Source organism: Corapipo altera, unplaced genomic scaffold (genome assembly GCF_003945725.1).
Source record: "Corapipo altera isolate COAL_440 unplaced genomic scaffold, ASM394572v1 301, whole genome shotgun sequence".
Classification (NCBI taxonomy): Eukaryota; Metazoa; Chordata; class Aves; order Passeriformes; family Pipridae; genus Corapipo; species Corapipo altera.
In genome coordinates, this window is record NW_020884926.1 from 4114853 (window position 1) to 4140458 (window position 25606).

Sequence of the window (25606 nt, forward strand, 5' to 3'; positions counted from 1 at the left end):
CAGAGTAACAAAGACTTTGATGAGTGGTATTCCTGTTGTCTTAACCGTGTCTGCAAAAAAGGCTGCTCCTGTAAAACTAAATTGCCTCTGAACTTCTGTCAGAGCAGAGACAGACATTCGTGGAATGACAGGAACTCTTAGACATCTTTTAGAGAAGAAGTGCCAAGCAAAATGGAAACTTCTGCCTTAAATTTCCAGACTAGGATCTCCAGGCTGTATTCACAAAGCTTTTAATTAATTGATGGTTCAGTTTTTGGCATCTTCCAGGTGCAAGGTAAGAGAGTCCAAAAGAACATCTCAGCTGTTCCTCTATTTCTGGCCATACCAGGAGCAGGTGTATTTTTCCCATGTATGAGGGTAGAAAGAGAGGGAGAGGTCACCTTCCTTCCCTGTAATCTGGATGATACCCTGGAATGTGTCCCACCAAGGGGAGCAGCCCCTGAGCCCATTTCTTTATTGCTTTTTACCTTCTTTCCCCATTTTTAGCAGGATGAGGTAAGTGTAACACAGCCTCACTGCCGTGGTGACAGTTCCCACCTGCTTTGCCCTGATATAAACTGGGATATGGGAACAAGGTGAAGAGCACACAAGGGCAGTGCCTGGTAGGAGTTTGCTGTACATCCTGGAAGTTCCCTGTCCTGCAGACTCCTGCTCTTCTGTGGGGTGGGGGGTGAGGGATGGCTTGTGTGAAGTGAGGGAGCTGCTGTTTGGGAATCTTCTCTATTACAGAGCCATTAGACAGATGTTCCTGAAATAGCAGCAGATCAATTGATTCATAAGTAATTAATGCATCCCCCTCCCCCTGGGCAACTCAAAATCTATAGCTCAGGAATTAGATAACACAGCTCAGCTCTGTTCAGCTGAGAAAACATTGACACTTGTGTTCCTCCTGGCCCTGCACATACTACTGGGAGCACCATCTCTTTTACTGCAGAGACTTTCCCTTCTTGTGCTGGAAGCCCTGGCAATTAACTTCTGTGTGAAATGGAGCATCTCCTTCTGTAGTTGCTGGAGAATCCTGGTTTGAGCTGTTTAAATGGATGAATCACCAGCGTGCCCCCTCAAATGCTGCAGTGTCTCACCTTCTCCCTTTTGCCTGGTAGAGTCACTCTCAGTGTGTTGCCTGCAGTGTGCAGAGGGAGACAACAAGAGATGCTTCTCATCACCACCAGTGCCAGTGAGATCAGAATCAGATCCTTTGCAGTGCTGCAGCAAAAGCTTTGCAGAACTTTAAAAGGGAACAAACTGGTGCATCCCTCCATGGAGGCTGGGGCACAGCATCAGAGGTGTCACAGAAGTGGGCTCCAGCTCTGCCTGGGTTTCTGTAGCTCTCAGTGGAGCCCCAGATGTGCATCCAGGAACAGCATTTCCCAGGCTATATCGCTTCTGGTATCAGAATTCTTTTAATTCCTGATCATAAACAACCTGTTTGTGGCAGTGGTCCTTGTATGAGAGCAGATGAGCAGCATGAAACAGTGACCCTGCACTGTGACCTGTCTGGGTGGTTCTTGGGAATTCCAGTGGTGTTCTCTCTGCTGGCAAGGACTGCTGGATTAAAGGGAAACCAAGACATTTAAAATCTTAGTCTGAGTTACTACAGCTTTCTAATCTTCTGAGATACTCTGTTTAAACTATCTGGCCATGCAATAGGGATTGAGCAGTGGACATGCATTGGACAGAAAGAACCCAGCGTCCTAAAATTTCTAAGGCTTACAGGAATATTATTGTTTTTATTTATTATTAGCAGTCACCACAAACACTAATTAGCAGCTTCCCAGGGGAATCTGCTAGCTCTGTATCCTGCTGGGCTTGATAGCTACAGCATTCATTTTGTGTTTAAGTTGATGTTTTAATTAAACTGCCCCCTAATTATCTTAACTAGCTTTTAAATAATAACTTTCCACTGAACCGTTCACATCAGCTGCTAATTGGCTCCCTTCTGTTTACATGGGTCTGGCTGGTTCACACAAATGTGGCCAGGGGCTGGCAGGTAGGTTTGGGAAGGGGGCTCCCTTTCTTACACTGTGCTTCTCTGTGTTTGCCCTCAGGCTAATGAATCAGATGCCAGGGTGAGATGGCTGGCAAGTGCTCCACCATTTATTCATGAGCTGTGTGGGATGAGGGTACTACACACTCATGTTTCCAGGAGCTACTCCCATCTTCTGATCACTGGCCCTGTGGCAAATCATTCTCTTTCTGTATTCACCCAGTTTGAACTAATTCACAGGGCATAATCAATGGACCCTGACCTTGGCTGGGAGCAGGGTCAGTCCCTGGCACAGGCAGTGCTGTTAATAATGTAGGCAGTGGTTGCTGCAAATTGTAGAGGTCACCACACGAGTTCAGTAGCTCAGGGTTTGCTCTGCCTTGTGCTCAGCAGGACTGGAAGGAGAAGCAATATATCCATAACTCCAGCCATCCCTCATCATGCTGATGTTATGCCTCCCCTGGGGCTGTATTTCCTGTGCTGGTGTTGCCTGACTCTCTCCCACTGCAGCTTTCTCCCTGTAAGCCACAACAACAGTTGCAGCTGGGCTGGGAAGAGCCTGGATTGTGGATGTGACACCAGCTGCAGTGGCACAGCACACGTGCCCTTGGCTGAAGGTGTGTGCTGGGCCTTGGGGCCGTCTGTGTATGTGCTGTGGGGTCACTGCCTGCAGGATTGGAGGGGAGTGTGGGTTCAAACTCGGTGAGTGCTGCCTTTATGTGCACCACAGACAGACCTGGGTGTTTCTGTGAGCAATACAGACTGCACACGGGCATCACACTTGATTCAGAACTCTGTAGCTCTGTGTTATTTAAATGTTCTCTGCTGGACTGCATTCCCAAGGTTCTGATCTATGTATATCTCATGCAGTTCGTCAACCTGCTTTTTCCTTCTTGTTTTCTTGTGTTTATTTAAAACCTCTACCACAAACCCAAGAAAACGTGGTGAGAAGAAAAGCAGATGAATGTGTGTAATCCTTCATTGCTTGTCACCATTACAAAGCCATCCTACATGGCATCAGCTCCTTTTGGAGATGGGTGCTAATTAGACTTTTATTACAATGTGTATTTGAAAACAATTAGCGTTTCAGTGCCAGCATGTGGCTGATTCAACCTCACAGTGTTGATTCAATGAAGTCAGCAACTGGTGACTTGGTTTGATTGCCAGAGGGGGGGTGTGAGTAGCCTTTGCTCAGGTGCCACTGCAACCACCTGCCCTCAGAGAGGGACACACGTGCTCTTCAGTGCTCCTTTGCATCAGGCAGGGTCCTGTCTAGATTTTGGAGGGATAACTGTCCCAGTGCTGTTGCACCTTTGTGTTTGGCCATGAGAAGTCAGTATTTATGGTGGGGGGCTGTCCTTGACCTTGCCACAACCAGCATTTCCTCTGGGAACAGCTGAGCTGCTGGTGGTGTTGGCACCGTGTGCTCCAGGCTGTGGGGCACAGATCATCCACACATCTCTGCCACCTTTCTTTGGAGCCAAATCCCCAGAAGTGCTTTATGAGGGACAGCCCTGGAATTACTGCTGTGAGCTTGTTTCTGTGGTTCCCTTTAGCATTGTGGAACAAGACAGGACTGAGACAACCGACTTGTCCAACCTGAGGCCATCAACAAACCTTGGGGCAGTGATCACTGCTGGCCAACCAGAACCATTACCTGGAAGAGAAAGGTTTTCCCTTCATTGCTATTCCACTGATTAATCTGCCATTGCTCCAAAGATGTCCCTTGCCAGAGGATGCCGAGTGGAACATGTTCTTGGAGATAAGTGATTCTTCCCCCCTGAGGAATTTTTATTCAGCAATCCTCATCTACTCATTAATTTCCATGTCACAAGGCAAAATAAAGGCCTTCATGTTCTACACTTCCAAACAGCAGAGTTTTGCTTGCCTTATAGGAGGAGGCTCTTTTTGCCATCATCACCATCTGTTTTCAAATAAACTGCTGGAAATCAGGTTTTGTATTAGTTTAACAGAGAAGTCTTGCTGTTTGTCTGTAAATCTTTTTGTCTGTGTAAAGGCAGCCCTGTTTCACATCATAATAGTGACAGGTTTAACCTCTGCAGCTGTGCTTTCATGCTTTACATCCTATATGTGTTTTTTCTAACCTGTAGCTGTTAATTCTGGAGCTCTGGAGCTCTGGAAACGTGGGAACAGAGGGGACAAAAAAGGCCATGTGTAGCTAGAACCTATGTGCATGGTCTCCCCAACCTCCTCCTTTGGGTGCATTGGCAGTGCCACCTTTGGCAGCCCCTGGCTGGCTTCCAGGCTCTGTGTGGATTAATGCAGTGGTACTGCAGGTTTTAAGCACCTTACATGCACATCAGTGGCTGTAATTGTCAGTTAAAATTTGCTACCGGAATAATTGAAGGTGTAAAAAACTAAAGCTGGAGATAAGGAGCTGCTTTATATTGACTTTCATTCCAGAGACTGGAAGAAGAACACTGTTTTTTTGTCATCTGAGCAAAGCCTTTGTGCACCAAAAAGGACAAAAAAGCAGAGGCAGATATGGAGATTGATGGATGAACCAGAGGAGAGTGGGGAGGATGCATAGAAAATAGATTGGTGAAAGGGATGGTTTCCTGTGATTTCAATTCTGTATTAACAGACATTAAGTTGCTTCTTCTAAGGGCACCTTCACAATTCCAGAACAATGCAGATGTGAGCACAATGGCCCTTCAGCATTTTGCTGGCACCTAAGGGGAGCTTGTGGGGCTTGTTTAACAACACACACAGATGTCTGATGAGAGAACTACCACTTTTGGCATGCAGACAAGAAAATGAACGGGATGAGCTTTGTTCCCCCTTTGTGCATCTTCAGCAGAGCACAGTGAGCTGTGCCTTTTTCAGTGGGGTCTTTTTGTCAAGGATATGAGGAAACCTGAGGCTTTGATGTGCTTGGTGCCCACCCTGGTGAGCTGTCCTGACTGATCCTGGTGCACAGAGCACAGCCCAGAGCCAGCAGTGGAGAACTAGGGTACAATTCTTTTGCTGGAAGTCAGTAAATCAAGACTCAAGCATAAGTTCTGCACTGAAATTACTGAACATTTTGGCAGCAGGTTCAATAGAGTCGGGGTTTCACCTTAGCAGTCTCTCTGAAAGGCACACTCTAAGCTAACCCCAGGCTCTTGGACTCTGTGCAGCAATGTCTGGCTGAAGTGCTGATCACTGTCCTCCCCATGTTAGATTATTGCAGGGTTTTAGAGCTGATAGCACCTCAAAATAGCCCAGACCATACCTCCTTCCCTTTTATCAAAATACCACCTCATTATTCTCAAGTATCTGCGCCAGTGGATTTGAAAGTGCAATGGGAATTACATTGCACCATCAGCTGGGCCCTATGATTTCTTTCCCTCCCTCACTCTACCTGTTCATTTTAACTCTTGCTTTGGCTGGAAGCCAGAACATCCTGAGAGCCTCATTTTATTAGACCACAGCCTCACATTCTCCCTGCTTTTTCAGGGCAGCCAACAGAACTGAATTATACTGTTCAACTTCCTTACCTTTATTTCAGACAAGCTGTGCTCATTTTCTCTGTTAATCAGTTTGAGATTAAACACCACAATACAGAAACTGTGAGACTTTGTGCCTGGACAGGAGTCAATTAATGAGTGCACTGGAGCTATAACACAAATGAACTTTGCCATGAACACAAATCTTCTAAGCTCATGTGAGTGCCAGGTGTTATCCAGTGCTCTGCTATCCTGGAATGATGGAGGTGGAGAAGACTCACTGGATTTTGCTGTAATGGAGAAGTGGGTCTTTGGGGATGGTTTGATCTCTTTACAGCTTTAATGCTGGCAGAATTTACTCATTTTGGCCTGACTGTTACACTCCTTGTACAACCCAGCTTCCTTGTTAAAATGTTTTAACTGAGAAAAAATGGAGAAAGGAAAAGATTGGGTTTTCTTGGTCACATAATTTTCTCTTAAAACAAACAAACCATTTTCCAGCTGACAGGATTTATGGAGGTGCTTAGTCTGGAGCCAGTCATGATCTCCAAAAATGCATCTTCCTGGGAGCTGGTTTGCTGTAATACCTAAAGTTTCTAGAATTGGTGCAGCCGGTCTGGGACCCTCAGAGAATTTTATCACCCCAGTTCCTTCTGCTGAGAGAAGCAGCTTGTTTCTTTTTATGACGTTCTCCCACCCTTTCAGCTCCCTTGATTACTGTTTTCTTGAAATTATCTCCTTAAAATTCTTACAGCCAATCTCCCAGACCTCCCAGCTGACACATCTATCTTGTGCTGCTCTTCTCCTCCTTCATAAAAATTCACACAGAGCATGTGAAGCACTCCACACTTTGTTTGCTAATAAAGACCACGGAGGGATGTTAAATGAATAGAAACCACCTTACAACAAGATGGGTTGAAAAAGATTATACGGTCATATCCTTTCTTTGATTCATAAGCTCAACTCCCAGTCTGGCAATGGCTTAAAGCTTCATGTTCCTAAGAAAAACAAGGAGGAAAACAAGGAGAAAAACAAAAGAAAAACAAGCAATAGAAGGCACTGTGGTTTGATGGTGAATGCACCAGCTGCCAACGCTGCCACCCGCTCAGCTCTGTGGCTTCAAACCACCCAGTGTCTTTATGTGGTTTTGTTTTCCTGTGTGTGTGAAAAAAACCAATGATATATTGCTTTTTTCCTTCCCTCTCTTGTGGTAATCCCTTCTCCAAAGTACTTCTGGTATTTTACTCAGTGCGCTTTAGTAAAGCTGTAGCGTGCAGACCTGCTTTAAAACTTGAACTGCTGTGGAGATGATTGGGTAATGTCTTGCAGTTTTTTTATCTTTTATTTAGGACTCCAGGGTGAAGCATCTGCCATTCCCTCTGCCACACTCTTGTCTTTTCATTCGGTTTAGTAATTAAATATTTCTTTCTTTACTATTTGAGATTTTTAGTTGTCTCTCACATCTAGAGGAACTGAGAGAAATATTTAATTCATTGCCTCCTGCATTTGCTGTTTCTTAGGGAATTCCTTCTGAAAGTGCTGGGCTCCTTTGGTGCTTTGTTGAGTAGCCATTTCTGAGGAGTTTTATATTTACTCTGTGAGGCAAAAGTGATTATTTATTCAGCCAGAAGAGAAAAAAACCCTCATAAGCAGCTGGGAAGCTTTATTTGTACTTGTGTTTTTGGTCTCAAATCTGCCGTTGTTAAAAACCTGCTGTATGAGTATTTAACAATCATTTTTTTCCCTCGTGCATCCCTATTTATGTGAGGAAAAATAGACACTGATTGCATGGTGCAGCTGATTAGTTCAACAAATGCTCTGCAAGCCTCAGCCATACTGGAGCCTTCCACAGTGACCCCATATACTATTCCTGTTCACAAAACACACACCAGAGTGCTCTGTGTTCACACTTGGCATAAATTGGCACAGCAAGTGATGCTGATTTATGCCACCTAAAGATGTATTTACCCTGCTAATAATGATGGATTTTGCCAAAACTCCTGATGCCAGTAGCAGAGCAGACTCTAATGAGAACAGGATGGGCTGGGATCAATAGCATTTTGATTCCCTTAGGTCTGCAGTCCTGTAGCAAGCACATTTTTTCCCATTATTATTCTTTCAGAACCATGGCTGGCAGCCAGAGTGCTTCCACACAGTGCATTGAGCTCTCTGAGGTATTAAGCTGTGTCTCCTGGTTACTGACAATGGCATGTGAGTCTCTGGTGGGGCTGCACAAACTCACTGCAGGCTTGAAAAACAGAGAAATGACTCCCTGAGTACATTTTCCTATTTCAGAAACGCAGCAGAGCCAGAAGCAACAAAAGAAAGCGGGTTCTGCTCTTGCTCTAACAAAGTTCTGCCTTCCCTGTGTCCCTGGGGATGTGGTATTCCCAAAATCCCGAAGTGGTGGCAGCAGGAGCAGCATGACAGGGTGCTGGGGGTGCTGGTGTGCTGTCACACAGGAGATGAGCAGGCAGGGAAGATGCAATGCTGCCACCCCCAACTGCTGCAGCTTGTAGGCACAGCTTTAAAAGATGTTCCCAAGTCACAGCCAGGGAGGTAATTAAATAATCCTGTCAAGAACATCCTGGTAGCCAAGTACTTTGTAGGTAAGGAGCTGAAGAAGTAACTTCTGTCCGTGGCAGGGGGTGGGCATGAAATATGTCTGTTGTCCTCTCTGCCACGGCAACAATTTGTAAAGTCCAAACAGAACTAAACCAAGGAGAAAGAATCGTGTTGATATCATTAAATATCATTAATGACTCATCTAAGGAAACTTGCAAATGACCATGTAGTTACACAGTGTTTACAGCACAAACACCAATTAACATTGTAGCTGTAGCTGTTTGTGCTTAGTAGATTCTATCATCAGGGAATCCCACAGAGTGGGAAGGAGTGTCAAATGATCTAAGACAGGAGCAAACAGTGATAATAAGAATCTGATCATTAAGGAGATTCTTGGTCTTCCCTGTGATACATCTGCTAAAGCAATAGGGATGCTCAGGAGTCATATGCAGAAACCTGAAAAGCAATGTGTATGTGTCTATATATACAACCATCCATCTGTCCCTACCAAATTAGGCAAGATAAAGGAATTACTATGGCAGTTTGCTCAAGGAATTTTGCTTTAGCTTTACCTGCAGAGCCTCTATTCTTGGAGTTTAATGCTTGGGACTCTGGATTTTGCTCTCAGTGATTTATACAGTAATTGCCTGCAGCATGCAGCATATATATTTATTTCAACAGGAAGCTGGAATGTGCTCTAGTGCAAAGATACTTCTGGACTCTCTCCCAGTGAAGGCCAGTGAGTCTGTCACAGTCAGAAGCCACTGTGCCCTGGGAGCACCACAACGACACACCAGCTCATCAATTCCAGCAGAATTCTCTCTGTCTCATGCCCTTGTCATCTACCGGGTTTTTGAAACTCTCATGAAAAGGGAGAAAGCAGCCAGTTAGCCAGGGTTGGCTTCACAAGGAAGATTGGGAAGAAGAGTTTGTGTTTCATCGCAGTCAGAAATTGCTGATGCTGTTTCTTTCCCTTCCCTTGGCTATAAATGAGACCCAGAGAGAGGGACAGAGAGAACAAGGAAAAAGAATTGATAAAGTGCTGTGCTGATCTTTGGTCAATAATCCTGCTGCTAATGAGGAGCTGCAGCAGCAGCAGGTGGAGGGTGGATGTGCCACTGCAGGTTCTCGTCCTGATACATTTTAATATTTGCATCAGCATGAATGTGAAGTAATCCCAGTGAAATTGTGGTGTTTATCCTGGATTTGTACCAGTATCAAAGGAAGCAAAATCTTCCTGATTTCTGTCAAGGACCTTCTTTACTGTAATGATTGAAACAGCCCTGTGTTGCAGCTTCCCTTTCTGCAGGCTTAAGGATGCTCATCTTTTCTTTAGCTCAGGGTTTGGGGATTTCATTTCTTGGCCCAGTGGTAAACACTCTGTCCTTCCCTTCAGAGGTGGTGGCCACTTTCCTGATTGGAATTCTTGACTTCATGTTCAGTCCTAGCATATGTAGGAGTAACTCCATCACAGGTGTTGGAGGTAACATCTTTTATACCTGCCTTGGTTTCCCTGTTTCCCGCTGAGATCAGCAGTAATCAGGCATTTGTATCTGAAGGAAAGAAGTTGTCAAAGGAATAAACAAGTAGAATGGTGAAGCGAGGGTTGCAAGTTGTATGGAAGAGGCAGCAAAAAGAAGAGAAGAAAGATGCAGGGGAAAATTGAAGTGATGGGGTGGGGCATGAGGTGATGCAGGTGAGCATCTGGATCCCTTCCAAATCACATCAGAAGAGGCCCTGTCCCAGGAGTCCCACCTCAGTGACTGGTACATTAAAAATCTGTCTGGTGAATCAATCTCAAGTGAACACTGTCAGCAAAAGTCATGTTGTAAGGTAGAGTCAAAAGACCTGGATCGATAGATGTGAATATCAAATGCACATAAGAGCTGGAAAAAGGCTCTCAGTGTGGGGACGAGGACATGAGCCTGGAGAGCAGTACAAGGGAGAGCAGCAGAGACAGCACTGCACTCTCTCCCTGTGTCAGTCCCAGGTGACAGCTGTCAAGGCAGATGACAGTCTGAGAGATTGACACCTGCACTGACAGACAAATCAGCTCTGCTTATTATGTAAGATTTTATTTTAATGTTGTGCTGCTTTTTTCTTGTTTTCCAGAATCAGAGAGCTGGTTTGAATTCTGATCTCTGTTAGATGCTCTTAGTGGTTTCCTCTGAAACTGAAAAGCCTTTTGTGTCTCATCAGAAGCACGATTTGGCTCCAGCTCCAATGCTCACTGGAGCTGCTCTTCTCTGAGTGGAGTTGGAAGGATTCTTTAGGCACAAATGCTCACAGAACCTGGGGATTAAGTTAGTGTAACCCAGCAGTTTGTTTCACTTTTTTGTTTCTCATTTTTGTTTCTCTCTTTTGTCCTTTCTCCCCCGTGGAGCTGAAGTTTAACTGCAAAGCTGACCACTAATCCAGAACACATTACCTACCCCTCTGCTTTAATAAACCATTCAGTTCTGCATAAGGATTAAACAACTATCTCTGCCAAAACATGCCTGTTCCACTCAGTGTGGGGGCTGATAGGCAAGAGCAAAGAGCCTTGGGAATGTCTTGGTCATCACCAGACAGGCACTGAGACACCTCCTGTCCCCAGCATTTTCTGGTGCAGATCAGAGGGACACCAGTGACGTGTTGATGTTGTTGTGCCTTTTTTCCTACTAGAGAAATTACAGCTGAAATATATAGGTGATTGTTTAGTTCTGTCCCAGTTAGGAAGGGAGCAGAGCCATACTTCAGTCTTGTTTCATTATTTTAAGCTCACTAAGCTCATTGTTGTAGTATGTTTATTTTTGTGTGTGAATTTAGCCCTCCATAAGCATCAGCAAACATTTCTGCACACCTGCAGGGTCAGTTGAGTGGGAGTAGCTCCTTAACCACGTCTTGGCTCTGTCCTGGAGAGGTGTTCTGTAGCAGGAAGGATTCAGAGTTTGTTCCTGACCCATTCCCTCCTCAGCTCTGCCATCTCTGCAGGCAGCTCCAGGTGCCATCTGCAGCTGTAATTCCACAAGCGCTGAAGGAGATCAGCACAATCCTGGCTCATCTGGCAGGACAAATTTGATTTTTGCTCTGTGTTACACATGGCTGCATTTCAGTTGGATTAGCCCATGCACAGAGCTCAGACTTTATCCAGGTTACACTTTTTTTGTCAGCTTACACTGCCCGTGGGAGGACAAGCAATTCCAGCATGAAATCAGAGCAGGGCAGGCAGACAGTGCACACGTTCCTTGGCAATGGGATGCTTTGTCCAGGACTGGCCTCCCAGCTGGGATAATACAGGGTTTGAACAGCAGGGACATTGTGGAAGATACCTGGAAAGGGAGAGGGAGACTGGCTAAGCTGGAAAATGGCAGGAGGAACTGGAGGAAAAGAAGTAAGTGGGATCTAATCCTGTACTGTCCTGAGTTCCCTTTAAGAAGCAATGACTGCCCCCAGCTCCCAGCGACTGCAGTATTTATATCACTTTTTATTATTCTCACTCCACAGTTACAGACAGGATTGGGATGGAGGCAGGAAATGCTCAGTGCCAGGCAGGACCTGACCCTTGGGGCAAGGGAACAATGAGGGCACAGCTCAGGGGCTGTGAAGAGTCAGGGGCTTGGGAAAAGCAGGAAATCTACTTTATCATTTATCATTCCTGCTCCATGGCCTCTTACCAAACATCAGCAAAAACCCCTTGCTCTCTCCAGAGAGCAGGAAGCCATTTAACAGGAGGGGAAACAGAGGCAGGGAGAGAGGAAAGCTCTGTGTTCCAAACGAGGGTCTGGATCCTTTTTGGATTACTCTGTTTCCTCCTAAAACATGCACCGGGTTTGTGTGAATGTTGCCAGATGAGAGCCAGAAATAGAACCCAGGAGACCAGATTGTCTTAATAGGGGTGCATTGTCCCATCCCAAAGCAGCTGAAGATAATGAAGGCAGGGAGGAATCTGCAGCTGGAGTGGCAGCTGAAATAGTTAATGGCAGACAATATTCACCTAACCCTTAATTATTTAGAGCCAGAGTTAATTTTGCAGTTCCTCTGGCAGGTTTCTGGTCATTAGGGCACTGGCAATGAGTCTTTCCCAGCAATCCAGCTATCGATCAATCTGGGAAGGCTGATGTGTCACTGGGAGGTTGGAGGCAGCTGTGTCTCAGGGCTGAAGCTGAGCAAGGCAGAATTTACCCATGCTCTTAAACTTTTCTTTCTTTCCTTCCCCTTGTCTCAGAGAGATGATAAAAACAAAGGCATATCAACTCAAAAAGAAAGAATAATGGCTTCATCCTACAGAGGGACTGTATTTGAAGATTTTGGCTAGTTTTCATCCCAAGTGCTGTTAACTTGAAGAAATTCTTTTGATCATCTAAGCCTTGGCTGGAGTAAATTGCTAAATCCCATTAGATTCCTTGGGATTTACAACAGATGCTGGATGAAAGATTTATCTGTGGCCCACCAGGCCTTCATGGCCATTCAGAGCTCTGCTCTCCCCAGAGGCAAAGGGCAGTGTTGAAGGAATCATCTTTAACCCCTCATCTATTGTGCAGAGGGCTGAGAAGGTGTAGGGATCACCTGATCCTGTCCAGGGCACAAGGATAAGTTCTAGTGGAAGGAGATCCTGAACAGGGACATTTCAGCATTCCTTGGTGAGAGATCTTCCCTGGAGGGTCAGGGTAGCTGTGTATAGGAAAAAAAGAATTAATTCTGGGCAATACTCTGCAAGATTTGTTTGCATTACTTTCTTGCTTTCTCCTGCTGTCCACACTTGGTTTGGGAGTAGTGGGAATAGCTTATGTGTTATTAATGCTTGTAACCACTGGCCGGGCTAGCCCAGCCATTACAGAGTCAGCTCCATTTCATGCCCTCTTTCCATTTTCCCTGCCTTGACTTTTCTGCTCTATTTGTCTGAAACGAACAGACACGAAGTGAGATGACTTACAGCCTCTCCCTCTTTCATGCTGGAGACCCAGAGGGAGAGTGGACTGTTGCTGTGTCTGGCTCACAATTTGTGGCTCTGCTGCAGCACAGCCTTTCTCTAACAAGTGCCAGCACGCCCAGAATCCCCCTCTCCCACTCCAAAACTAATATGCATTCACCACCACCCTCCTTGCTGCTCTTGCTGTCCCTATGCTCTGCACACTCTGCTACCACAGGCTCCAATCTGCCAGATGTTGAATGTTCCCTGGGAATTCCAGCAGTGGACCAGACTTCACAGGGAGCCCAGATGTGATAAGTGAACTAATAGTTACGTGCTCCCTCACTCAGACCCAGAGGGAACTTGGGAACTCAGGGGGATCCTTGCTCAGCCTCCAGGGAATAAGCAAACAGGCTACAAGGAGAGAAGGACAGAGACATTCAATTTGATGAGGCTTTTCCCTCTGGGATGCGGCCGTAGCTTGAACTGCCATGGTGAGGCAGACACACAGCACTCCTGCCCTCCCCTGAGAGGAGGTGTTAGAGCATTGCTGCCGTTGAGGTTTCTGCCTCACCGTTTTGGGTGAAGGAGGTGGGAGCTGTGCCCAGAGTCACTGGCAGTGGGAAGCCACCACACACTGGGATTGCACTGAGAACACCCACCAAACGTGTCTCCTGTCTCCTCCTGCGCTCTGCCGGTGGAGAAATTGTTCTGGCTCTTAAGTTTTAATCCTTTTGGTATAGAAGCTTCCAACTGCTACAGCTCATTCTCCTGCTCAGCTCACTGTGTTTTCAAACACCAGCCTGAAACTTAGCGGATGGTAATTACACTTTGACATTAATATTTAAACCACAAACACAGTTAGCACGCTAATACCATCCCCAAAGGCTACTGCTCATTTAAGTTTCATCCTTATGAGACTTAATTATTGTCAGGGATGAATCCTAAAAGGCAAGAAATATTACGGCTCAAAGACTAAACATTCCCTTGATTATTGGAGCTACAGGATTGGGGCATAAAGTATGCAAACGGCCTTGGCTATGGTGGCAGCACTAATACTGCTACTAAAATCCACTGAGTTTTTACATCCTGAAGCCTGATTTTAAATAGCTGCTGAGATTTGTTTGTAATTACAATTATACAGAGATCTCAGTGTTCAGTTGGTTTAGCCAAAGAACGACTTTGCAAAACTTGGGTGTCATTACCTGTTGCACAGACGGAGGCACAGCAGTGCTTTGAGGGCCTGATCCAAGGCAGCATCAGGACTCTCTAGTCTGAGGTGGTGAGAACAGCAAGTGCCTGATGCTTCAAGCCTGTCACTTAACTATTCTTCAAGCTATTTCTCCAACCTAACCTCTTTATAGACCTTTTCTAAGAGAGAACCCCAGGATCACACATTTTCAAATCAATTTGTGCAGCTGCAGTGAAGCTCCCAGGGTACAAAGGGCTAGACGGCCATTTTAGGTGCTTCCCAGCATTCTGAAACACACTTCATTGTGTACAGCACAATAGCACAATCTGTCACAGAAACACCAGGAAAAAAAGTTAGATTTTCTGCTGGTGTAACTGCAGGAGTATCAAGAAAACTGAGCTGTGAGTCTGATCCTCAGTCAAAAGTCAGTCTGTTCAATCACCCTGCAGTTGTCTCCTGTCCCTGAGATAAAAGCTGGGGGAGAGAACAGTGAGCTGGAGCAGGGAGAAGAATTCCTCATGTGTCCCTCCATTGTCAGGGAGCCCTGGCAGACACCACCCAGCAGTGGATGCCAACTGGTGTGGAGGAGCCAGGCTGCTGCTGACAAAAGCTCCTGCTCCCAGGGTCATCACAGGGAATGTATGAACTCAAGCAAGTTCTGCCCTGAAAATCAGACACTTTGACAGGACTTTCTCAATCAATGGTCAGGGTTTGTTGTCCTTAGCAGGCTTCAGATGAAGACCAAAATCAGAGCCAAATCAGGTGCAGGTTTCTGTCCTGCTGCATTAAAGGAGTCACTGTGGTTGGACTGGTTCATGGATGGAGAGTATCAGGATCAGGGCAGGTGGGCAGAGGTGACTCTCCTTCGGTTCTCCTCCAGCTGCACTTTGCTGAGGATCTCCCCGTTTTTGTTTTGAGTGCAAACAGACAACTAGCTGAAATCACCAATTCCACCTGGCTTAGCAGCAGCTGTTGTAGAATGGCTTGTTTCCAGTCTTCTGAAGGGAAATCATGAATTTCCAGAGGTCTGATCAGAACTGATGCCAGGTTTAAATTTTCCACCTTCTGTTTGAAATTGGATCTTGGATGATGTTGCACTGGACCCAATCATCCTTCAAAATTTTGCAAGTCTTGTCAAACCCCTGGCTCAGCCTGGGATGAATTTCAAACCTGAGGCTGTACCCTGAAGTATGTGAGCTTTCCTATTCTTAAGTTATGTATGATTCTAATAAAAACCAGAGCCAGGAAGCTGAAGTTTGTTTTTTCTTGACACCCAGAACTCACAGAGGGAAAGAAATCTTTTGACACACATCTTTAGATTAATTACCAGTTTCTTTAATGTCTCGAAGCCTTTAAAGAAGGGTGGTGCAGCCTCTACCACTTGTGTCCAAGAAGAGGCAAGTCTGCTGCCATCTGCTCCCTCAGCCTAAAACTAATGAGTGCATTAACTTCAGAGAGAGATTCATAAGCTCCCAGTGCCCGAGGATGCCATGAGCTGTTGATGTTTAAAGAGTGGCCTCCAAAGATTTCTTTAGCCACCTGTGCTCTGTTTTATTTAGAGAAATCCATCAGAAGGCTCCCATTATTCACAAGAAGGTGTGTGATTTTTCCAGGGGTGATGGCTGGGTTGTGGCAGATTAAATCCATCATTTACATTGCTCTGGAAGCAGGGCTGGTAAACTCACTGTGACCATTCTGGCAGATTTAAAAAATAACAAATACAAGCACAGTAGATGTGCAGTCTGTGTCTCCCTGCACAACTGGGGTGTGTGTAGGATGCTGGAGCACCAGGGGCTATTTGCCTACTGCTGTAAATGTAAAGGAGCAGTGAAGCCAGGAGGGTGCAAAGGACAGGTCATGTTCTGCTTCTGCTTTAACCAGCACAAAAGGCTTCTTTCCCTGCTGCCACAGCACTGCATTGATTTCTCCATATCCTTTTAGTCAAATTAGATTTGTCCTCTCTTTGAGTGTCTAATTAGTCTCTATTTATCATGCAAGTGCAATGTTTTGAATGAGACACCTTGATTTGTGGAAGGGGGCATTGAGGTTCCATCTGTATTTCAATTCATGGGCTCAGACACAACCTGACAGAGCCACTGAAGTCCCCAAGGAGGCTGACACTGAGGGCCTGAGTCACTGGTGTGTTCACCCCATAAAATCATGGTTTAAATGCAGGTTCATACAGAGGTGACTCAGACTCTCTGTCTTTAACCCCTGTGGTTTGGCTGGTGTAGAGGGGAGGTGGACAGTGTCTCCCTTGGGTGTCCAGCTGGCTTTGCCTCGTGTCTTATTTGAACCTTCAGACCTTCCAGTACCTGAAGGGAACTTACAGGAAAGATGAGGCAAGACTATTTACAAGGGTATGTAGGGACAGGACAAGGGGGAATGGGTTCAGATTGGAAGAGAGTAGGTTTAGATTAGATATTAGAAAAAAACTCTTCCCTGTGAGGGTGGTGAGGCCCTGGCATTTGCCATTTGTCTGGAAACTGAGGTTGCCCAGGGAAGTCATGGTTGCCCTATACCTGAAAGTGTTCAAGGCCAGGTTGGATAGGGCTTCAAGCAACTTGGTCTAGTGGAAGGTGTCCCTGCCCATGGCAGGGGGTGGAAGGAGGTGGTCTTCAAGGTCCACTTCCAACCCAAACTGTTCTGCGATTCTGTGGTTCTGTGAATGGTGCCCTGAACTGTTTCGTGTACATTTTTTCTCATGTTTAAACACCAAGCCTTGCCATTTTCCAAACATCTCTTGGGGGCTTTAGCCATGTGACTCCCACTAAGGGCAACAAGCAGTCATGTTCCACATCCTTGTGTGCACATTTATCCCGAAGCACCCAGGCTGAAGCTGTGGGGAACCATCCTGCTCCTTGGCTGTTGACAGTCAGGGAAAGGTGGGGAATTTCCCCATTGTGTTGTCTGGTGAAATGTTGTGCTGTGTGAAGTTGTTGAGCACCTGCTTCTTCACACAGGGAGAAGGTCAAAGCTGCTCCCTGGTGCCCTGTAGATGCTGCTAAAAAGATAAAGAGGGAGTTGGGGTCAGATGGGTAATTGCTAAAACGAGCAATATGCTCAGTGCTGCCTTTTTAGCATTGGAGCTTTATGCACAGTGAGTTGAAATTAAAAAAGAAGGGAAAGGGAGGTTCTGCTGTTGCTGTTGCTGGAGCTGGTGTGCTCACAGAGGGTGTGATGTCAAGCACTAAGCGGAGCAGAGACCATTTGCTCTGTACAATCTCTCTCATCTGTTATGCACAACTTTCCAAGCCTGCTCTACTGGTTAGCTGTTTGTTAACCAGCAGATGTGTGGGTAGCATTTTGGTAACATTTGAGATGCTGCTGACCCAGTGGTGGTTGGTGCAGGAGTCTGGACAACAACACAGCCTGTCAAAATGAAAATGATACGGTGCGGTTTTAAATCTCATTTTGTGAGAGACACGGCGCATTTCTGAGGGGCAAAGGTTAGTTTTTTCCCTCAGATGAGTGTGCCTGGTGCTTTAAAGAAAATAGTGAGCATTTCCCAAGACCTGTTTCTTCTGTATGTGGGTGAGAGGTGCCCTGGGAATACTGATGATCAGACCAGCTCAGTGGGGGCCCAGTTCTGTCATAGCACCCGACTCTATTTGAGCAGCTAGATTTGTTGTGACATAAAATCCTATTGATGACTCCGAGAGAGACTTGCCAAGAGATAATAAAGAATAAAAGTGGAAGACTGTTCATCTGCAATTACCTTAGATGCTTTTAGTAACAAAAGAATGAATAATTTTGCATGCAAGTGAAGCTACGCAGAGATTAATTTGGCCTACAACTATATTTTTTTGAGTTCTCTGTACATTTTTCTTTTCAAAGCCTATTTTTCTGCTCACTATGTGCAAAAAGAGATTGACCATGACATGGAATGAGCACATGGTATTTTTATGAGTAGGCTGACATGGCCTGTTTATCCCTTGATTTCAAAAGCACACCAGATAGAACTATCTCATCCTCCTTCTGTAATTCTCTCCTTTTCTTGCCTTTTTTCCTCTTCTTGGAAATTGTAATAGCAAAATTGTATGGGAGCTCAGATCTCCTTGGCCAAATTGCAGCCCATGAGTAAGCTTTCTGTGCCAAGACATGTAAAAGAAAACCTCAGAGGGAAGGATACAGGGAGTTAAGATGGAAGTGCTGATATGACCTTAACTCTGTGTCATCCACAGCAGTGCTTTAATTTATTCAATCAATTGCAGGGCCCTTAGGCTGAGAGAGGATAACGCTGGGATATTAAATTTGTCCCTCTCTCCAATCTGTCTCTGGTGTGTCAGAATACATTGATTCCCTTAGTCCTGCTTTTATTAACTGTCTCCTCGGCGTGGCCTCTCGGTCCATCACACACTAACCTGCAATTGCTTGCTGAGTGCAAGACCCCTGGAAAACCTCTGGATCTTCTGCTGACCCCATTTTTTAGCACTGTCAGTGCAGATGTAATGACCTGCTCTTACTGTATGTCATTCACCCCCACATACCTGGGGATTGCCGTGGGAAACTGGACTGGAAGTCTATTCTGCCTTCCGCTCTCTCCCAGGGTAGTGATACCACAGAAGATGTACCACAACCTGTGCTGGAAACCCCTTGGCATAGGAAAGGGTGGTGTGAGGGATCCAGATCCTCCCAGATCCACACTGGTGATGGTGTCTGGGCTGCAGGTGGGAGCTGATCGCCCTGTATTTTGTCTGCAGCTCAGTTCCTTTAACTGCACTTGCCATTCCTGCAGATGGCATTTCCAGCTCCCAGCTGAACTGGGCCCTGGGGCAATCTCTGGCAGGCAAGTGGTTGCCCAGGGCAGAAAAAGGTTTAATAGTTGCTCACTGTGCAAATAGCTTGGAGCTGAAGGGCTGGCATTTCCCAGTCTGATTGAAGTGTTAGAGCACCTAAAGGCTGGCCTGACTGTCTCTGAATTAACACTGTGCTTAAGAGCTAAAAAGGGGCTAAACTCATCCCTCCTGCAGCTTGCTTAGCATGGATTCAAGTCCTTTTTAAAGGCTAAGGCTACTTGTGAGCATCCTGTGGATTGGTTTCCAAATGTACTGGTGGTTGGTGTCACTAGTTTTATGGATGATCACCACATTGATGCCTCTGCCCAGCTTTTCCTTAGTGATTACTGACCCCCAATAGCACAGTGAAGCACAAACATTAAAGCTGGAAGCCCTGTTTTGGTCACCCTGGCCCTTTGCCTAACACAATCTCAGGACTAACCCTGTCTGCCTGTCTTCTCCGTTTGGACTGACTTATTAATTTTGGGTTTAGAAACTGACAGAGCTGGAAAATCTACAAAGTGTCTTCTGTACAAGTCGAAATGACTCCGATTAATCAGAGAAGCAAATTGCCCTGGAGCTCAGCAGGGTGTGGGAGCTCCATGTGCTGCACACCCCCTGTCACAGCACGAGGCAGGGCCTGAGGAAATCCTGCCTAACACCCCTTGCCACGATGGCTTCATGTGGCCCTGATGCTCCTGCAGGATTTGGAGAGAGGTTGTTTAAGGTTCCCATCATCTCCTTCCCAGCTGCAGCATCCAAATCCACTCACAGCTTTGAAAATGTCAGCCTTTTGACTATCTCTTGATTACAGGATATACTGCTTTAGAGACTGTCCCAGAGTTTTAAACACTGCAAAGCAGTGGGCTGCTTTGAAAAGTGATGAATTTTTAACTTTACTGAAAAGCCTCTGTTGTAAAAAGAAGTACATTCCTCTCTGTAGTCTGAGTAATTGAGACACTTCTCTTTCTTGATTTATTTGCCCATAAAAATCCAGGTGGTTTTGGCACTGTCTCTTTCCCCAGTAACATGAGCAAATATTTAGCAGCAAATCCTCACCTTAATTTCATTAATTATCTGCTAGGGCTGGAAGCCTCTGAAATAATGTCTGATTTTAATAGAGGTCTCACAAGCAAAGTAAGCTCCCAGTGCCTCCACTTCTTTCAAAGGTCTTTTTCTCCCTTTACTTTGAATCTGGTTTTAATTCCCTCTCCTTCACCTTCCGAGGACTTTCAGGCTTCTTTGTTCTCATCTGAGATGGAGAAGAATAGGTAATTGTGCTTCATTACCATGTGCAATACAGTCTGCTCCACAGTAAGTTTCTCACTCCCACAAATAAACAATGAAATAAAGTCTCTAATTCATCCAAGTGATTTTTCTTTTTAGTACCTGCATGCATAATTGTTCCATGTGTCTGTCTGTGAAGATCAGGTTGGAAAGGAAGGAGCCATCTTGCTGCACTGTTCACATCCCAGCATGAACAATACAGGGTGAGGAAAGGAGGTGGAGAAGAAACAGCTGATGAAAGTCTTCTGAAATGATCCTATTCAAGATGCAGACTCCTATTAGCTGAAGTTCTGGCCAGGGACCCTAAAACAGCTGAGAAATCAAGGCTTCTTTTTTCTAGAGAGATCCCTGCTGCCTGGGATCCTTCTGAAGCTGAATCTCCCTTTGATAATCTGGGCAAGCCCTGATGTGTTCTGCTGCCCCTCACTTCCCTCCTGCTGCTGCAGGGAGGAAACTGGCACAATAAAAAGGCTCCCAATTGTTTCATTAAAAATTAAATATTCATGGCCTGGGGGATGGTGCTGAGTGTCCAGATCCCCTCTGGCTCACTGAAAGAAACACCCACAGACCCAACTAAGAGGCACAGAGGTGAGCTGGGTTTCCTGCTGGTTTATTCCCCAGGGTGAGGAACAGTGCTCTGTGTTTACAGGCATCCTTTGGGTAGGAATAGGAGGCTGTTTAGGGCACTGCTGGGTTTCCAGATAGGGAAGCTGGTGGCTGCTACAGAAAATCAATCTCTTGCACATAAAATATGACTATAAACAGAGAACACATCTCTCATCTTGTCAGTCTTTCTTCTGGGACAAGTGGGCAGATCAGAAGTCCCAGGAAAATGAAATACATGTTGCAGAGGGCAGATCGATGTGCTCGTTTCTGGGGAGGAGCAGAGGGTGGGCTGTGTGCAGGTGTAAAGGTCTGACAGCTGCTATCAAATGCCTTCCAAATCCTATCAGAAATGTTGCACTGAAGAGTTGGTGGGAAAGGCTCTGTGAGAAGAGGGATGAAGGAGCCAGAGAAAGGGAGAAAAGTAGGTTTCATTGAGCAAATTTTCTTATTATCACTCCTGAGAGCAGTGTGTGATATGTATGAAGATGTGGTAGATCGGTGTGTTAGTGAATTTTAAGTGGGAAAAATCGCTTTTGTAGGAAATGTTCTAAGACAGGATTTCAGTCACTGTGAGCATGGAGAGCACAGCTATTTGCAGAGCATTTGTAACCAGTTAAATATGCAGAGGAAGGAGAGTTTATCAGCCAGGACTGTAATCCCAGAACAGGGAGAACTCAATTTAAGGAAAAATCATTTAGAGGATCCCCCAGAATAATTAAGCGCTGTCTCTCATCTTCACTCCCAAATATATTTGTTGGTTTGTCTCTTTTTTTATCTGAATCTCATTTTCCCATACAGGTAAAAGGGGATATTAGCAGGGAGCCTTTGGAGACTGAATATATCAGGCACAAACACAGCCCACAAATGTCCTGGCTGGAAGGGCACAAGTGGGTGAGTAGGGAGTGGTTGGTAGATGGGGAGATAAATAAATAGCCAGGCAAACAAATCACTTCTTGCTGCCTGGTTTGCCTCTACAGCTTATCTGGGACTCCCTGTGGCAAGTCAGTTCCTGAATTCCTGCTCTCCTTGGAAAATGAGCCTGTGGTTTGGGACCCAGACACCATCACACTGATGCTTAAAGGCCAGAGTGAAACTGGGTATTTGCCTGTTTAGTGCTTGGTTGGAAATTCCTTCCAAACTTGGTGGTTCTATCAAGTTAAAAGGAGAATTGCAGCAATTGTTGCAATCAAGTGAGAGCGGCACAGATTTCTGAAGAAGCACATTCCTTGGGTGGAAAAATAAGGGCTAACATCTGTTTCTAGGCCTTGAAGCAAGGCCAAAGTGTATGGCATGGCAGAGAAGGGTGCAGCTCCCACGAATAACTTTGCAGGCACTCACCAGCACACATTCACAGTCTAGAACATGTCCCTAATTGTCCCTCATCTGAACAGTCACAGCCCCAAATTGAATTCCTAGTTAGGTCATCCTCTGTGTCTCCTAATCATGTGTGACATTAAACACTTATTCAATGAAACTCTTTTCTCTGCACTAATTATTAAGCATGAAAAGTTGATATTGAGCGAGGCCATTGAGCCAAGACGATTCAATAACTAGCAGGGAGGAGAGATTATTTCAATAAAATAAGTTCACTTGAGCCAGATGGAGTTCCCAGGATGCTCTGGGACAATATGACACATGAAATTGTCCTCTGGCTTGTGTGACAACTCTAACTGTGCTATTAAAAAGCCATCAAAGAGCTGGAGTGAGGTGTTGCAAGAAAGGACACAATGAGGGGGAAATTGAGGGCGTTTTAGACAAAATGTGGGTAAGTGGCGGATATAAAATGCAGCAAGGCATGGCTGGGAGACTTGGAATGCCTCTGTGATCCTCAGTGACAGAGAGCAGAGAAAACTGCTGTATTTCTGCAGGATCCACAGGCAGATGTTTTGTGACCTGCTCCTGCTCAGGGGGACAGGTTTGTCTCCCCTGTGAATTTGTAGCTAAAAGACCTCTGCATCCCAGCTCCCAATTTAAGGAGAAAATGCTTTGTGTTTGTGCTGGGAAAAAATCTCCAAGTTAATCAGCCCTCCCTTCTCTTTCTCCTTTCTCTCCTTTTAGATTTGCTCCCTTTCATTTCTTCATCTCATTCTTGCTCCTGTCCTGTTTTTCACCCTCTCCGTTACTAACCTGACCCTGAGAGATCCACTTTGGAACCAGGACTGCTTGGAGCCAACACCAACTCCTCACTTTCCCCTCCCCCCCCCCCCACGGGACCTGTGCCTCGTGCTCTGTGTCCTGGGATGCTGCTGATACCCTCCCTAGGGAAGGAGATGCCATCCCATAACAAGTCGGGTGGTATATGACATCCAATTATCCAAACAGAATATAATGTAATTTCACCCATGGGCAGCGCTGAAAGGAATGAATTTCCTCTGAGTGTGATGTATGAAGCTGCCTCTGCTATCTCTGTTTGCTGAGCCTCTTGCTTCATTCCCAGCTCCCCAGCAAATCTCTAAAGCTCAGAAGACACTGGAGCACAGCACGTTTCACAGCTGAGGAACCAAGATAAACCAGAGACATTGCAGCTTGTTGTTTAAATCCCACAGCAAACAGAGGCAAATTAATGGGTCTATCTATATCCCTCCCTTTCACTCTTCTGTTTGTCTTTTCCTTTCTTGTTTTCTCTCCTCTTTCCCTTTTCCTTTGTTCTCTTCCTTCTTTGTTTCTTGTTATGATAAACATGATTCATGCCACTGTGAGACTTTGCTTTACATCAGGGGAACTGCTAAGGGCAAGGCAGGTCAGTTCAGGGCATTCAGAAACTTGTATCTGACCTGCTTTTTACTGGGATGATGTGCTGGTTGGGGAAAATAGAGCTATACCAAGTTAAATCCCAAAGAGAAGGGCCAGAAAAAGTGCTGGGCTTCTTCCAACCTAATGTCTCACAGGTATTAGGATATTATTAGTACTTACCCTCCTGTGAGGAAGTTTGTAGCATTCCTGACTGACTATGATTTGGGACAAAATTCAAAGATACCAGGGCATCTATATAGGAAGAGAAACACATCCAGCAAATTGTTCAAAGCACCCAAGCAGTTTGGGTGTCTGACTGTGAATAGGAAGAGTCTCTCAGCTCTTTGGATGCTTTTGGGGTCTTGCTGCCTGAGCAGCTGCACCATCAGGTGCCCCCAGTAACTCTGGCTCTGTGTTTGAGCTCTGGCAGGGGGATGCAGGAGCCTGTTGTGTTCCCTGAGTACTTGCACCATGTCTCTGCCTGCACTAAGCACCACAGTGCTGCTCCTGGGTTAAAAACACAGAGTAAATTGTATTCCCAAGTGTGCAGTCCCTCAGGAAGCTTTGGGAGAGGTAAACAGAGACCTGGGTGCTATATTAACATGGTACCCTGAGCATTTAAAACTTCCCTCTTAGCAGAGAATAGCCCAGATGTGATCAGCAGATTATGCTGTGATTAGTGAATCACAGGTGAGAGAAAAGAGAAGGAGGGAAGGAGAGAGGGGTTGCTGTGAAGGAACACAGGGCTGTGTGGCTGATCCCTGGGCCCAGCTCTGCCCCCAGACCTGCTGATTTGTGGAGCCAAAAGTGGCCCCAGCTATGGCACAGCTTCCAGTCTTCCTGATGAAATGCCCTGTTGCAGAATGGAATTAATGGACTATGGGTTCATTTTGGTCTTTGGGATGCCCTGTGCTCTTGGATAAGCTTTAGGACTTCGTGGGCTGTCACTACTTTTGTGAGCTGAAGGTGGTGTCATACATGGCAGTACCAGGTTAGAGCCACTCAGACACCCAAGCAGAGGAGTTGCTTTGAATGTGCTCTGGTGTGTCTGAGATCAGCTGAGGGGTACCAGGGTGTAACAGGGGGATGGTTTGTCCAGTCCAGGACGGTGCCACTGCCAAAGGACAATGCTATGAACTTCAGAGGGAAACACAAACTGTGCACACTGCACAGCACCCACCATGGGAAGGCACGCAAGTGAAAGGCTGAGGACTGTTTGCAGGACACTCTCAGTGGGAAACTGCTTTGATTAATGCCTGTGTCTCCTCTCAGGCATTCCCAGGATTGGCACTGGCTCTGTGCATGCTGATAAATGGGCACAGACACCTCTCTGCCCCACACCAGGTCATTGGTAGGGCTTTTTTTCCTTTTGAAAGTTTGGAAGGGGGTGAGAGGAGAGTCTGCTCTTTGCAACACTGGTGGGAGATTTAGGAAAGGCTGTGCAGAAGTAAAAGGAGCACCCAGCAATAGCCTGCACAGTCAGGAAACATGAAAGGAAAAGTTGTGTTAACCCTTCTGGGCTGGACTGTGATGAGCCTTTAATTGTAGGATCACACACAACCTCCTGCATCATGGAACACATCAAACAGCATGTCTGCAAACTCCAGCTGTATTCTACTCAGCTGCTGCCTTCATGTTTATTTAAAAGAGCCGACTGTGAAGCTTGTTTAAAAGTACATCCAATGGAAAATGACAGCAAATGGTGCTGAGAGCAATTGTGCAGATCCCAAAGGCCTGAACTTGAGGGAAACCCCTTTCCTATGGGAACAGCACGGAGAGGATTCAGGAGAGCCGGTTCTGCCAGCCCTTTTGATGTTTCTCTTCTCCTCCCCTTCTCTGCCTCTCTCCTTGCTGTTTAAGGTAAATACCAACCGGTTGCTGCAGGCGTCGCTGGCCCTCTGAAGTGGTGCTGCCCGTTTGATCTGCCGTTTGAAAGGACGTTGTAGCGGTTTGGCATGTGAACGCCTTTCCTGCTTCCTTGCTGTGTCTTTGTCAGGGGTATAATTTGGGACTAATTAGTTCTCAGCTCTCAGGCCTCACAAAGGAGCATCAGCACCTGGTGGACTCTATTTGCTGAAGCCCTTATGAAATGGGAACACGTTCCTCTTTCATCTTATT

The 25606-nt window shown here is 45.8% G+C and overlaps 1 long non-coding RNA gene across 1 annotated transcript; it reads right to left on the reverse strand.

The window, feature by feature from the left end:
• Positions 1 to 1452: 1452 nt before the first annotated feature.
• On the reverse strand, positions 1453 to 25415 carry LOC113954194. Its single transcript, XR_003530139.1, has 3 exons — positions 25357 to 25415; positions 23669 to 23740; positions 1453 to 1548 (listed from the first exon to the last, which is right to left on the reverse strand). It is a non-coding gene; the product is annotated as an uncharacterized LOC113954194 (long non-coding RNA).
• Between the last annotated feature and the right edge of the window lie 191 nt (positions 25416 to 25606).